General features: G+C 39.9%; 1 protein-coding gene across 1 annotated transcript in view; it reads right to left on the bottom strand.

Annotated features, from left to right (window-relative positions):
- Positions 1-16,814, bottom strand: part of CDH5 (cadherin 5) — a 51,663-nt gene extending 34,849 nt beyond the window's left edge. The window contains exon 1 of the mRNA XM_050923187.1: positions 16,651-16,814. The gene's annotated coding sequence lies outside the window, so the exon portion shown is untranslated. The remainder of the gene's footprint in view (positions 1-16,650) is intronic.
- Positions 16,815-16,856: the final 42 nt, after the last annotated feature.

Raw genomic sequence — 16,856 nt, 5'->3', positions numbered from 1 at the left:
AATGATCTTATGCAGAGAATCATTTTGATTTTTTTGGAATGAAGATTCCTTTGAAAGAATATTTCAACTGGAAAATATTGATAAATATCCCATGAAAGAAATTTGACTGAAAACAACAGACATGAATCAGACTCGCAACAGAAATTTTCTGATCAGCTCTAGCAGCTCTTAAAATAGATCTTTTCAATATAAAATTTAAATTGAAGGCAACTTTTTTTTGTTGTTTTTTCCTTAATGGTTTTTGTGGAATTTTCTGGATTATTATTGACAAACCGGAAACCATTTTTTTGGCATTTGTTTGTTGACAACCTAAAAATGGTAGGTTCCCCCACCCCCCAGTTTTTTAATGAGAACCTGAAAGATATTTATGAAAATGGCTGTTCTTTTCCAAAAAATTATAATTTTAGGCATAAAAACCACAATCAAATATATTTCAACCAGTTTGAGCTCTTGTATGATGAACTGCAGAAAAATTAAACCTTCCCATCACACAAAATATCACTATAAGTTACTGAAGGTGGTAATAGAAATGTTTGCCAGCATTGTAATAAGAATAAACTGCATTGGAACTACCAGATACATATAGTGCAGGCATTTAATTGATGTAGCGCCCAAGCTCCCACTCACTGATATCAATGAAAGGGCTCCCATTGACTTGGAATTGGACTTGTAACTATATAGTGGTCAATGCATGTAAACTGAAATGTTGCTCACAAACATTAGACCCAATTTTGCTCGTTACACCAATGTAAATCCAGAGTAACTACTGAACTCAGTTAAATTACACTGGATTTATTCTCAAGTAACTGAGAGCCGATTCTGACCTGAGGTCTATCTGTACAGTAATCGTATGTATTTCCGTATAGAATCTGCACTAAAAAGTTCTCACTTTGTCATCTAATATTATGTCTATGAACTTTGAAGGATAAAGGCTCATTAATAGAATAACTGGCAATAAGTAATACAGCAAGGTAACCACTAAACAACATAAGGTGAATAAATTATCTTTTTCTTTCCAAGGTGAGTGCCCACCCTATTTATGTAATGAAGAGACCTTAACTGCAGCACTTAAAGGGATAAAACCTTAGTAAATGAAAACAATCCTAGTAATACTTTGAAAACACCTTTCATTCAGGGACCCCAAAGCACTTTGCAGAAATGAACTAATAAAGCCTGCTCTAGCTCCTGACCAGTACAGTAGATACAGCATGCATTATGTACAGCTTACAGATTGGGGAACCAAAGTACTTACAGCTTCAATGACTTGTCAATGTTCCCACAATGGATCAGTATCAGAACTAGCCATAGAACCACAGGCTCTGGTCTCCCAGTCCCTTGATCTAATCATTAGACAACATTTCCTGGTGAAAGACTAACAAATCTAATTAAAATAAGAGGCAGGACTGTACTATAATAAAAGAGCATTGTTACCTTTACTGTAGCTTCTGTTAGAGAACTATATCTAAAACTGTAAAAATGAGCTACTTCATTTCCTTGGCCTTCACACGTAGCAATAGCTGAGGCAGTACATTTAGTTCAGTGCAAAATGCTAACTGGGTAGTTTTTTAAACTCTAATAACACTTTTTTGGTAGGATCCATGATGCGACATATGAATGTCCCAAGACTCTCAACTTTACAAAACCATCATTTTCTGAGATTCCAAATGGGATAAACATTGGTGTTTGTTTTTTACATAAAAAATATTTTTAAAACACTCGTCAAATGTTCTAAGCAATATACAGAAGTTAGAGCATTTGTAGGAAGTGACCTGTTTTGGCCTTCCTTTTATGACAATGGTCTGTCACTTTGTGTTTATTAGATTAATGTGCTGATCTCAGTGGTGACATGGTGCTTTCCTTCATTGTATCATTTTATTTTGGAATGTCATTTTCACCTCCTAGTTTACAGATGACAGAAGTAATCTCTTTGGGTAACCAAGCATTGTGGAATGTTTGTGACTATCTAAAAACTATTGTAGCATCACAGATTCTGAGACATCCTAAACAAGCGTGTCTTTACTTGGATTTTTATAAGAAAGATAGTGCTACAGTGGTATACATTGGTACCTAAATATCCTAACCACAATTCCTCTAAAAATCTGGTCACACATCATTGCTGCTTTTGCAGTGTCCTTTGCATCATATTCACTTAATTTTGGGTCCCAATCAGCAAGGGCCATGTATAATTATGGTTGAGGAGGCAATACACTGTTTTGTTCTAGGCCCCTATTTGCAAGTGCTTGTATAATTTTTCAGCAGAACTTCATGGGCTGAAATTTCCCAGGCCTGTTTTATCCCTTAGATGATTCCTGGGAACTTCAGGAAAAAATCTTATATTTCTGAATTAATGGAACAGTCTTCAGTCAGGACTGGTGTTTTTTCACATCTGAAGAAATTTGGTTAAGAAGGAGCTGTAAGCATTTGCAATCATGTGCTGTGCATGATGAAGATTTATTGCTTATCAGATATAGTCACAGGCTTTATGTTCATAAAGTCGGATAGCAAGAAGGATATTTGCTTTCTTATCCCAGGATACACAAAACATATATAGGCCTGCTGGAAAGTAGATCAAACAAACAGAAGTAGGACATCTGGTCTTCCTACAGCTATTGTCTAAAATATAGAGCTGATAGGGGAATAGGGGAGGGGAAGTGTTGACTATTGGGTTTTTCATCAAAGTTTCAATTTTTGTCAGTTTTCCAGCTGGCTCTAATGAAATGTCAAAAAAAGCACCAAGCAAATGTACAGATAAAAAATACTAAAGAGAGCTTGGTAGCAGCAGCCAGAACTACAGCAAAATCCCAGTGACCGTACAGAACGGGAGTCCTCTGTATGCGTTCTGGACCTGATTTGCTGAGTCTTGGACTAAAGAACTGGCAAAAACACTGAGGGGACAAAACAAATCAAGGTAGAATGAGTCATCCGCACCAATGTGGAATGAATTTAGCAAAGCCCAATGAAAGTGTTCTCAAGGTCTGTATGAAAATGAGCCATTTCAGAGTAAAGAAGATAAGCCAGGAGGAAAAAAAAAAAGCTCTTACAAAAGCTCATAAAGGTCTTTTCTTCCTCTCTCCTGGGAATTTTTTAATGAAATTGGATTGATATTTGTGTGATCCTTTTCACAAAGGAAAAAAATGTTCTTCAGAAGTAGCCGTGTTACTGTAGGTATAAACTGTTATGTGGTTCTTCCCCCACCCCACCCCGGTCTAAAATGAGAAGACAAATCCTGAGGCCATATTTAGTCTAAGGGTCTAATCCTCCTGCATTCCTGATCCAAAGAACTCTCACTGAATTGATTAGGAGTTTAACTTACATCAAGAGTTGGCCCAAAATATTTTAGCCACATAGGCAAAGAATGGGATAAAACAACAGTGAATGGAGAGGAATAGTAAACAGGGCCCTTTGCCTTTTGGTTTGATTTTGAACGAGACGCTGAAAGTCAAATGAGAGAAGTTGCTCTGAGTAGCACAGCACCAAGCAATGTAGCCATCTCATCAAGCCCAAATGAGGACATTTTGTGTCATTCTGTGATTGTCCATCTCTGACTGACTGACTGACTTTTGCTCTCGTCTGTCTTCCCAGAGAGTCCATTCCCCTTTCTTTCCTAGCCAGTCACTGCGTAGCTGCCAAGCTGAGGAGCAAGACATACCATAAACTGTGATCTTAAGCAAACATCCAATTTTTCTGACAGCCCTTGACTGAGATGAAAGGATTTGGCAATGGGAATGAATGCTCAGCAACAAGCACCACCATAATTGCCCTCCTTCCCCTGCCCTACCCCCATCCCCATTCCCACATGGTCAGCCATGAACTGCAACCTACTAAAGTTATCTCAATTCTTAGAACAAGTTAATGTGTGGCAGCCAAATAAGCACATGTATATGTTTTAAATTGCAATCTCTCTCATTTGGATTGCTGGGTAATGGTTGAGACTTGATACTATGAGGGAAGGGGAAGAGAGGAATTAAAATTCCGAAGCCAGGGATGAGGACACTTGGGGCATAAACCTTTGAAACCAATGGGAGTTTTTTTATTGATTTCAATGAGGTTTGGCTCAGGGCCTTAGATACCATGGTGACAGGCACTTCTGATCTATTTTAGATGGATGAGAAGCCTATGAGGGGTAGTTTTGCAGTATCATACGGGGATGAACTCCATAAGAGACAAGCAGGTTATTTTATTCCTTCAACTCAAACAAGGCTCTTTCCTGAGCAAACTATTAAAAGGAGACCAAGAGCCATATTGGAGACAACTGGTGCTAAAGAAGAGCAGGGATTTTGTATGGTATATGGAGTTAATTCTGAACTGATTTATACCCTGTGCAATCCACCTTGATCTCAGTTCTCATTTGGCCTGCAAAAACTCCTCAGGGTTAAGTATTTACTTTGTTGTTGAGATAGTTCAGACTAGTGTTTTGTCTATGGGGACAGCTGTACGCTAACTGCTTCTTTATCGTCTCTAGATTTATAATGAATAGTGCAAGTGGTCTTGCCTTTTTTTAAAACCTCTAATATCTAAAGACCGTGTTTGGAGTTGAGTACTATTTGTAGAACTGTGGTGTTTTCGATGTGATGGAGAAGGTCTATTGTTAGAAAACCGGTTAATATGTTTTTGCTGGCATACACTGTTAGGCTTAGCTTCATGCTCACAAAAATACGTTTGGTTGGCTTATGTCTTGATGAATTTATCCACCTCACACTGGCATGTTTGACTATGGCTATGGGACAAGCTTTTTGCAAACTGTGATCTCTAGGAGGAACATGATCGTTCAAGTCTGACACAGCCATGAAATTCTTTGTGGAAGCAAAAATCAAAGCATGTGACAGTTCAGTGAACTCTTCAGACTAGCAGACTGCATTGATTTCCTCCTTTCTAGCTACAGAGGGCCAAATTCACCTGTGCCTTAACTCTATTAATTTCAGTGCAGTTGCACCAGCTCTGAGTGTGGCCTGTGTTAGAACAAAATGCAGTCACCACTTGCCAGTTAGTGTATTTTAAAGTTATTCTTGGAAAGCTTGAAAGAGATGAAGACACACACGGTCCCTTGGGAGCCTGTCAGAACTTGTCAGGGGAAATCTGTGTTTACTCATGGGATTTGTTTTGTGCATACTGCGTCTGCCAGAAGCAGAACTCTTTTTTTCTCTTAAATGCTTCTATTTGCCTGTATTTATGAACATGGGTCGTTACCAAAATGGGATTAGGATGTCGTATAGGGCATATCAAATGGCCTTGCATAGGGAAGTTTCAAACACAGCTGTGTAGATTTATTCAGAAATCTACATGCACAAACAATATCTAATTAAACAATTGTTCCACTTACAGAGAATCATTTTTTTTAAACAGTACTTCCTTGTCTGAAAAGGGTGCTATAGAGTTTAAGGCCAGAAGGCACCACTAGATCATCTAGTCTGATCTGCTATATATCACAGTCCACCAGCACCCACATACTATGCCCCTGAACATGAATGTAATAGAAGGAAATGGAATAGTGTGTGTTTTATTCATTGAACTATGCTCTTTTTCTAGACTTTGCAGAAGCACACGTCCTAGAGACTAGGTAAACTAACATTTTTGGGAATCATTTCAATGGTCTAACGGGGGTTAATGCTATTACAGAGAAGTGAGGCATTGTACTATGGTAAGAGTGACACATGTATCATGCAGGCAATGAAATAAAATCAAATCACACAAATGAACAGTAGTGGCATTAACCAGTCTCGCCCATTTCTCCCCACATCAGTTATGCAATGCAGTTGTCATTAAAATGGACGACTATTTTCATTTTATATGAGAACCTCAGCATGACTAGCAAGCAATTCACCAGATTTTATGAGACTGCTGGCTTTCCATCTGTCCCAAGAGACGGACGCACACAAAAGGCTATTAGTACACCACTGCATAATGAAGTGAGTTTGAGGAATCTCACATCATTTCACTCTCTCAGTATGCAGATCATGTATCATGCCAGGTGCAGAATCAATGATGTCCTTGCCCAGTTTCCAGGAAAATGTAATTTGTCATCATAAAGACCAGGGAGACACTTGGGAACTGGTGGAAACCCATTTGGGGCTGAACAGGTATAGTGCCTGCTGTATTCTATGTGCTTTTGTTTTGGCACTGACTAAGAGTTCTTGTTCCCTATAAGCTCTTGAATGATATATCATAATGCCTTATCCCAGAAGTGATCTGCAAATCGGATTAGAACATTCTAAAGGGTGGAGCAAACGTTATTATTCAAAACAGTGCAGGGTTCCCTGTGCATACAGCACTTAACGTCACATGCAAATCTATTAGCACGAAGGATGCTGCTTGAGTATGCTGAAGAAAGATACTGAAGGCTCCTGAAGGGTAGTACTGGCTACGAAGGGGGAGTAAAGAGGAGAGAAAAATCTATCTGTTTTGGAAGGAGAGCAGAGAAGGGTGTGTGAGGGGGTGGTGGGGGTCGCAGGGAGGGAGAAGAGGGACCTAAGAAGGTTCGGCTCTGCTTCATGTGCTGGGACTGAACCCAGCTGCTGAATGTTTTGAAGTTCACTATTTAGCATAGCACCAGCCCAAAGTGATCGTTATTTTATATTTGTGACATCATCCTTCATTTTGTAATAATGACTGTAATGTCACAAACAGAGGATTTTGACCACTTGCATGGAATTAGTGGCATGACCAAGGGATCACTAAAAAATTCTACTCTCTGATCTTCATCCACGGCTTCCAAGAGTGGGCTGCAAACGTTTGAGAGTAGAAAGGACTCTGGAGAAAGTAACATTGTATACTTTGCTAATGCATATATAATTAAACAGATCAGCAGAACTTTTGTTTCTGATACAGAATACTTTCACTTAGTGCTCTATATTATTCATGCTGTCACATAGTGCTTTGTATTTTGTTGATTCAGAGAATTCCATTTTTAAAATCAGCAAGTGCAAGGGACCTGTGACTAATGTGATTTCTTGGCTTGGAAAATATCGTAGGAAAAAAGTAGCAAGCGACACGAGATTTACATTTTGACCACAAGCGTTTTGATGACAGTGGCCAAATGCCATCAAACTCCAGGCTGTGTTTTCACGGTTAGATTACTCTGCACCTCCACCCGTCTTATTAGATCACTCTGGAACAAAAGAGCTGTATTCAATGCACATTAAAAACAGAAAGTAAGCAATGTTTTCCTGATGAATCCTTCGTCAGAAGTGATAAGATAAGGAAAAGGTATTGTTAGGCAAAGTGCTAGTAACTTATTGGACAAGGACAGATGTAAAAAATATGACAGTGACCTAATGAGAGGGAGCAAAATTGCAAGGGATATGTTATCCTCTATATGCTCCAAATAGAAAAGGTAGTTAGGGATGATGATCTGGCAATTTAGGTTCAGTGATCCGTGAAGAAGACCTCATCTCAATTGGAGAGAGTTGCTTTGGTCTGAAAGTATTTCCTGAAGGCTGGTACTTAGTAGAAATTCTGAAACAATTAGAGCCTTTTCCTTTCCTTCTTCCTAACACTAGCCCTTGCTTCTAAATATACCCTGCTTAATCATGGCATTGGACTACAAGCTGGCTTCCTGCAAATCCCTCTATCAAGATCTCCAGCTGCTTATGACCAAGGCCTCTTGTGTCTCTAAATGCAGTGACTTGGGAATCCTTTAAAAATCCTTCTGTTTTGAGGAGAACATTTATGTGGGGCCTAGTGGGTCTCTGTTCTATCAGCTGGGTGCGGGTTTTGCCCCGATAATCTTACTGATCCAACAATCCCTGGGGCTTGTTGATTAATTAGGAAAATGTATGCTGACACATCTAAACCTTTCCAAAGGTTCTAGTTCATGAAGACTGGGAGATGGATTGAGATTCTGTCCAGTAGAATCTCTAAACATTGACCATCTTTATTTTTCTTTACACAGCCTTCCTGCCAAAAGTCTCATTGTCAGTACAACAGCCATAAAATTTAACTCTGAGACCACTGTAATCATGAGGGATGACTTTTTCCACAATGTGGCAGAAGAATTTTAGTAAAGCTTGTGTTATAAATAATAAAGATCTATATCTATATGTCTTGCCTGGCAAGGCTGCTTTTAATGAGGACCCCAGCCAAAATATTGCAAACCATTTTCTGTTCTTGCTGCAGTGAATTTAGTGTGTGTTTTTAGAAATGATCTAAGTTTTTTGTGCCTTCCCCTGGTTAATTCTGCTGGGTACAGAGGTTAAGTATTAACTAGGGTTGTTGCTGAATGTTAAGAGCTTGTACAAGCCAAAGCAGAATAAGATCCACTCTTCACAATTTTAATAATATATAAGAACCTATATAAAGTACAACAGAATGAAATGTATTGCAAAGCTTTTATTGCTCCTCCTGTTTCCGAATGGACGCAGCCCTGAGTGGTGCAGAGGCGTCACAGTTTAGTGTGGAATGCGAACTATGTTCTTGAGCAAGGAAAAAATCTCAACACCCCAAGACCTGTGTACAATAGTTATCATATGTACCTAAAAATAAACCCTACAGCAGATACAATTATAACTCATTCATTCACAAAGTCTTAGCGAACAGAAACACCATATCTCCCCGGTGTAAATACAGTGTATGATCCACAATAACCGATATTTATTACACAAAAGCGCTGAAGTTTTGTTTTCTCAGACTGCAGTAAAACTGCACCAGCTTGTGATGGGATGCATACATGCCACGCTGGCAGCAAAAAGGTTAATGGGAGCCTGAAGGCTCAGTTAGCCTACCTAAGGGCACCTGGAGGGAATGTTAGGTACAATTCCTTAGCAGACCTAGCTAGACCTTCTTTGTATAGGGAGCAACTCAGCACAGTGGCGGAAAATATAGTGCCAATCTATAAAAAAAGAAATAAGGACAACCTAAGGAATTACAGACCAGTCAGCTTAACTTCGATACCCAGAAAGATTATGGAGCAAATAAATAAACAATCAATCTTCAAACACCTAGAAGATAATAAGGTGATAAAGTAACAGTCAGGATGGACTTGTAAGGAACAAATCATGTCAGACCAACTTAATAGCTTTCTTTGACAGGGTAACACGCCTTGTGGATAGGGAGGAAGCAGTAGATATGATGTATCTTGACTTTAGTAAGGCTTTTGATACTGTCTTGCATGATCGTCTCATAAACAAACTAGAGAAATACAGCCTAGATGGAGCTACTATAAGGTGGATGCATAACTGGTTGGAAAATCATTCCCAGAGAGTAGTTGTCAGTGATTCACAGGCAAGCTGGAAGGGCATATCGAGTGGGGTCCTACAGCAATCATTTCTGGGTCCAGTTATTAGGATATTAGGAAAAACTTCCTGTCAAGGTGGTTAAGTTCCTAGGGAGTTTGTGAGAGCTCCATCATTGGAGATTTTTAAGAGCAGGTTAGACAAACACCTGTTAGGGATGGTCTAGATTATACTTAGTCCTGCCATGAGTGCAGGGACCTGTACTAGTTAATCTCTTGAGGTCCCTTTCAGTCCTATGGTTCTAAGACACTTAGGAGACAGGAGCCCCAGGGAGAGAATGGGCCTTGGGATCCTCTCCGAACAAGGGAGCTCTGGCAAAGAGCCAAAGTTGGGAGAAGCACTGAAAAGCTTCTGGAGTGGACTGAGTTCCTGTGGTGGGCACTGATAAAGGGAAAAGGCCACAGGCAGGCAGTCCTGTGGGGTGGGACTCCAGAAGAGGTGTGGGGAGCTGGGGAGAACACAGAGGGGCTGCAAAATGAGGCCCGGGATTGGCAGAGTGGCTGAAGTGGTGTCTGGTTCCGTTTCAGGTTCGAGTTTTGCTGGGAAAGGGAGCCCCCTACCTTGAAAGAAGAGTGGGCTTGAAGAGGAGCACTGGAGGGGCAAAATGTCACACTGATAACTAGTGTCATGGGACACTGACGTGGGACATTGATACCCTGTAAAGAAACTATGACGTGACTTGGCTGGAGGACCAAGTCACCACACCAGACCACAGGAGCCCTGAGGCTGAGAGGAGCAGAAGTATTGCAATGTTGGGTTTCAAGATGAGGGACACTCTCTGGGATGGTGAGTTTGTCGTGCAGTTATTAGCCCTGCTGTTTATATGTCGATATTCATGACTATCTAAATTTATTATGTTATAATTTGAAAAGGAAATATTAAAGACTTCTGATTGCATATACATAAATATCTTTTGAGGAAGGGGACTACAAGGTATGGAGAATATGGATCCACAATGTATTTTGTTGAGTATATAACCACTCTGTAATCTTTTCCCTTCTAAACATTCAACTCAAATCTCCATCTCTTCTTTACTTCCTGGAGATAGTCAACCAGTTCCACAGATCATGCCTGCTTAACCCTTTAGAACTTCCCAGTCCCCCACATATATTTACCACCTTTCCCAGTACCACTTCTATTGTGACCACTGTGCATTGTGAAATAATGTTATGAATTACACATCAGTGAAGTGTTACCAGTTTTGCAACACTTGTGCTTTTATTGTGAATCTTGTAATTTTGTTATTTCTTAAAGCCCCAGCTCCTGGAGTCATGTTGTTTAGTGAGAATCTTTTTTGCTTTCTCTCCCTCCTCCCCCCCAAAAGTTTTTTACCCTCATGGTAGTGGAGAAAAGCTTGAAAATGAGAAGCCTAAAGGCTCAAGAGCCAGGAGGCAAAAAGTAATTTTCTAAAAAATGTTTTGTGACTTCGCTTTCAAGTCAGTTTCATGCTTTTTTGTTGCCTGACTAATTTCTGAATGGCTGGATATGGCGATACCATGTTACATTGTACTGCAGTTCAAGTGGCTGTATATTGGTTGCTAATTAATGGGGTGGGCTTCAGAACCCGAGCTCCAGTCCAAGCATCTACACAGCTATTTTTAGTGCCATAGGGCAAGACCCATGAGCCTAAATCTGTAGACCTGGACTCTGAGACTCTCTGCTGCAGATTCTGCTCATGGTATAGACGTACCCAAAAAGGCCTGTGCCCATACTGGGATACAAGACTGAGGTCTCCTACCTTTTCCACAGCTGGAACACCAGCCACTGCTGCTGTGCCACTTCCACAGCTTGAGGCCTCAAACAACCCCAGCATTTGTAAAGTTCTTATTCAGATCTAGACCCAGATCCAAGCTTTGTGGCTTGATTCTGTTTAGAAGGTGGGTTTGCTCTCTGACTCTGAAAGATTGCTAGCTGTATTTCTTATGATTAGGAGGTAATTGTTACTACCTTTGATTAATGTTAGAATATGTGGTAAGTGTTTATGCCCTAGCCCGGTCTTTTAGTTCTAAATTTCTTATGGAACTGAAGCATTTGTCTTGATTTAGAAAAATCAAAGCTGAGACCATATAGGGAAAGTGGAACAACTCACAACCTCTCTGAGTTAGGTCAGCACAAGGGAAATGAGACAGCATGTTATGATGGGAAACTTACTCATTTCCTCCTCCTAGAGATTTTAGTCGTCTTTAGTAGTGTTACTGGAAGATAGACCTGTACTAGTCCGAAGATACTAGCAAACTCTAGTGACAATTCTGGCCACAAGGGTACAGAACTACTGTATCTGTTAAACAGATTACTTTGTTCCGTGCAACATTGTAATGGTTTAGTTGTTCTCCCAAAGGGAAACTACATAAGGTTTCCACCCCTTCTGCTCATTTCCATATTGGACGATTCTTTGTTTCATGGTGTTTAGAAGTCTATTAATCCTATGCTGGCTGGCTCTATAGGCAGTGGCATTTGTTTGACCTTTCATAAGAAAGATAAAATGCCAGCAGAACTAGTGAACGTATATCTATTCATTGCCAGTTTGGGCCCCTAGATACCACAGTAGTATAAAGCTGAGAACACATCAGTTGGTCATAGTTTTGATTTTGACAGTACTGTCATATAAAAACCATTTTTCCTAAAAACAGATAGAAATAAAGCAAATCTCAAATCTTCTTAGTAATAAAAATTGAGTACTTCAGGCTAACCCCAAAATGTTGTTTAAGTAAGTTGGCATTTTCAGATAAAATTTCATTTACTTTAAGTGGACTTTAAAACAAATCTTATGAATCTGGGAGATGACCATGATGGAGATGCTAATGTACCATAGGGGATGTCCTTCTCAGAATGCAGGCTGAGTTCTAAGGGGGAGTGGGAGTTTTCCACAAATAGAATGGCATGACTAATTCTGAATCTCTGTCCCAGAGGAGATTAATCTTTGTATGAAGGCTGTCCATTCATACAGGGCCCAATTCTGCTCCCATGGCAATTAATGGCAAACTCCCCATTGTCTTCACTGAGAGCATGATCAGGGCGACACCTATCTGAACAGAAATCACAGGCCCATGTGTAGATTAGAGGGTATCTTTTGTGCTCCTAGGACATTTTCAAAGCACAAGCTGAAAGTGGGTAGCATGGTGTGAGGCAGAAGAGAGTGATGGCAGCTGAAAGGTGAAATCAGGCGCCTCCTCCAAATACCTTGTGGAACAGAAATGGCCTTCCCCAGTCTTACTGGAGCAGAGACAAAGAGCCAATGGTTGCTGTGCAGATACCACGTCTTTACAGTCTGGTGAGCTTCCTGTGACATCAGACGCTTCTATTCTAAACTCTGCATGTGCAAAGGGGATGGAGATTTGTTCAGTGGGAGGGACTGATCTCAGGAGGGAGGTGTGGGAAGAATGCAAGGAGCTTGTCTGGGGCTCACTGTGTTGAGGGAAGGCCAAGAGTTATTTTGTAGGAGAGAGACTGGAGGCTGATGGGTCAAATAATAGTTTGTTTTGATTTTTAGCAAAAATCTTCCAAAAAAAAATCATATTATGGGTTTAAAGGTTTAGGTTTTGGATCTGGTCTGGAACCAAATTGTACGGGAGGGTTTAGATAGCAACTGCTACCTGAAATTCAAATGGGGTCAGATTCTGCTTTTGGCCCATCTCTAACTGGAGTGAGGCTTTGCAACCGTCCTTCCCACTTGAGACCCTGGTGCTAGTGCAGCACGACACTCTGTTTCTACTGGCCTGGGAAAGAGCTGACTTTATATGGTGTCTGAAGTGCATCTCAGGTGACCGTGCTTTTCCCTCCCTCTGAAATAGCAGGCTTTTCACTGCAATCTCAGTGTTTCCATACCTCCAAATGTAATATTTAGTAATACTTTTACCTGATAGTCCTAACCTTTGAGAGCATTTGCTTACTTGGCCATACAAATATATCTGTGCTGAGAAAGACTGATCAAATGTTTGGGCTGGCAGCATTGCTTTGCTAGAAAGGTTAATTGCCAGATGACTGAATGACTGTAGTTTTACGCTATCACAGACGGACAGGTATTAAAAATAGAAAACCAGAAAAAAACTATACCTCAGGGAAATTATATCCTTGATCTGTATGTTCCTTTGTTCCTTAGTGCAGCTACTGTTTTCAAGAGGTATGAAACTCAGATGTGAATTGAAGTGATTCAACAGCCTGAATGCTGAAAGTTGACTTTTTTTCTCCAAATTATTTTTCATATAAATTATAGTAAGTCCCATATATACCAGGGCATACAAAGTTCAAGCAGTGCCTGAAATGGCTGTGAAATAACAGCTACTGCTTTCATCAGAACCAGCCAAGGACAAAACATGGTGTATGTGTGTGTATATATCTATGTATAAAATATCTTTCTAGCTCAGTGACTTCCATGAGTTTCACGGAATTTGCACTTACACAGGATCTGGTTCTGTAAGGTGCTGAATATTTCCTAAGCACTTTTAATTCCTATGGATGTTAATGGGAATTAAGGATGCTCAACGCTTCAGAGGATCAGGCCCAAAATACCGTCTCTGCCTGCCATACTGATATTTCATGCATTACAGTGAGCTCCCGGAGGTAGTAATATATTCTCGAGAAGTATGTTGTAGTGAGAGCTGTGCAAAATGTGTGCAACAAAACCACACATCCCTCAAAATTTGCCCAGATTTATGTTTTGTTACAAACTTGAAATTCAGAGCAAGTTCGCTAAAAGGTATATTTAAAGCTCACATTCTTTTTGAGTAAACATAGTCAGTGAATGGGCCAATTTATGTTTTTGCAATGAAGTTGTAGCCTTTAATGGAAAACTTGGCAGTTTTGATGGTGTTTGTTTGGGGGTTTGAACAAACCCCAAACTCAAAGCAGAACTTGGGTTATGGGTGGTTGTGAACTTGAGAGAGGCTGAAACAAAAGAAAATGTTAATGGAAACCCCTGATAAATGAATTATGTTGAGTTTTAAGCAGCCCGAAACGTGGAAAGGAATGATGCCATGGTTACCAATTTTCCAGCAGTATTTCTGAGAATGGATCCCAGAGCTATGGAGCTGCCCACAGTAGGTGACATGGTGGCTTCAGATCACCATGTTTGCTTGTGACTGGCAGTATGTTGGCTCCCTGTGTTTTGGTGTTTGCAGTAGTCATGACACTAAATCAATTCCCCCCCAGACTTGATCGCTCCAAAATGTTGTAGGTGTTTGAAATCTAAATCCAGAGTAGAGTTTAGCAAACAGCTGCTATCTTTATAGTGGGCCATACCCATATCCCTGGATCTGAGTGTAGCCAAGGTCTGTTGGGAATCCAGATATAAATTCAAATTCTTGGGAGGATTTTCAAAGGCACAAGTAGGAGATAAGCATCCAGCTCCCAATGAAAGTCACTGTGGCTTGAGTGTCTGTCTACCTTTTGTGCCTTGCAAATTTGCCCCCCCTTGCAACCCTCCGTGTCTCTAGTTTGCAAAAAACAATCACTCTGACACACAACAGTGCAAGAAGGAAACTAATCTTTCCAACATGTGTGCTGAGCAGTTGGAGCTCATCTCATTTTAAACATACTGGAATGAAGAATGGAAAGTACTTTGTATACCTTTAAAATGTTTTTCTCTGTCACAAAATATTCCCATTTCACACATCTCATGAAATCAGTGGGAAAGACTTTTTCCCCACTTGCCATTAGAGTTTGGACCTGTCTAAATTAAACCACAAAGTGATCTGGAATGTGGATACTTATACATCAGAAACCACAATGAAGTACAAATGGAGTAAAAAAAAAAATAGATTAAGCCTTTTTAAAAACCCAGCCACCAGCAATAACCATCCTTTTCCCCAGACAGAAAGCATTAATTGCTTTAAACCCAGACAAGAAATAGGATTATTTTTTCTATTTTTTCCACTGGAAAAAGGAAGAATTTTTCTTTGAAATATTTTATATTTTTATAGCCTAGCTCAGCAAAAGCTATCATCATATGAACTTCTAAGGCAGAAATTATACAAGTCTCTTTACCTATATCCTGTTTTCAATTACTCTATTCTACTTCAACAAAAGCAGGATATGAGGCAAACATATTCTTTTGGCAAATATCTTCAAAGTGTTAACTGTTTAAGTGAATCTCTTTCTGCTTAAGCATCTACAGTACTGACCCCTGCACCTGGTCCTGTAACAAATACCACAATTTTAATACTCTTAATGACTGAAAACTTCAGGTTTCCTCACAAAAGTAGCCTATTCCATAATTTTTCTTAAATTTCATATTCTTTCCTTTTCTTTATTACAGCATGGCAAGCCGCACAGTAAGATATTGTCCACCCCACAATCCCACCATGACAGAATATAATTTCAACAGAAACAAAGATGCACTGACTCCTTTCTTATTCATAAATGTTTGTGTCTTTGAAAGTTGTATGGAAGTTGTATGTTAGCTGAGGGACTTGCTACATGAAACATTATAGTTATAACAACATAAAATCCCTGTTAGCAGATTTCATGTTTCAAGGATCTCTCCATGAAGTAACTTACCAAAAAATAGGTAAGCTTGGACAGCTGAGAGCCAGCGATGTCTACTTCCAGACCAACAGCCAGTTGTAAGGTCTAGGTACTGTTAAATGGAACTTGGAAGCTCAAGGATAAAATTTTCAAAAGTGCCTGAGTCTCATTTTCAAGAGTGGCCCAGGCACTTAGGCCCCAAAATCTCATTAAAAGTCAATGGGAACTTAGATTCCTAAGTGCCTGAGTCACTTTTGAAAATGGGGCTGATGCTTTAAATCACTTAAATGCTTTTGAAAATGTTACCCCTCGTCTTTACACAAATGTAGCTCCAGCTAGGTGAGATCTGCATAGTGGCTGCCTTTGAACATGAGAACTCTAACCTTTTGGTACTTAGTCCAGTAGCACTAAAATTCCTTTAATTTTAAGTAAGAAAAAAACACCAAGGGCCTGTGCAACCTTGATCCGATGTATTTATGTATAAAAGAAGCGAGATATAACATAGCGTACATTTTTCTAATGGCAAAATAGTAAGCCTGTTACTGTCTGCGCTGCAGCTGAAAGGTCCCCAGGTACATTTTATAGTATTGATCCTGTTGTTATGTCTCATTGTAAAAGGCCAGTGACCGCATACCCTGGTATCTCAGTTTGCATTGTGAACCAGAGGTACAAAAAGGATCTATTTCTTAATGTCTAAGCGCTCCTTACAGTGTGGGAGCATTTTGCTGTAGCCTCAGAGAACCTCAATTTCTTCTCAAACCAGTGTAAATTATGATGTCAATAGAATTATGCACAAGTGACAGCAGTATCAGATCAGAGGATGCTGCGAAGATGTCTAATGCACAGAATATTAAGTAAATAGCCCATCTGAAAACTTTAAACAAAAATCAAAGCAATTAAATAGGGAATAAAGCCCTTGAAATTAACCTGCAAAGAGCAACACCATCCCATTGTCCCTTACCTGATTCAGGAGTCAGTGAAGCTTCAGTTTTATCCCAAGTTAGGCAAGCTAAATCAACAGTATCCAGAAATCTACACAGCACTGCCCAGAGTGAAGAACAATAACAAAAAATCAGTTTTCATTTCATTAAGCAATACTGGGAGTGTTCAGCTTTCCAGTCTCCAAGGTTCCCCAGCTGGGAGTCAGCCTTTTCCCATCCTGCATCC

The sequence above is a fragment of the Gopherus flavomarginatus genome, chromosome 14, assembly GCF_025201925.1.
Source record: "Gopherus flavomarginatus isolate rGopFla2 chromosome 14, rGopFla2.mat.asm, whole genome shotgun sequence".
NCBI classification, from domain to species: Eukaryota; Metazoa; Chordata; order Testudines; family Testudinidae; genus Gopherus; species Gopherus flavomarginatus.
The sequence above is the reverse complement of the archived record's forward strand: the minus strand, read 5'-3'. Positions and strand labels throughout refer to the sequence as shown.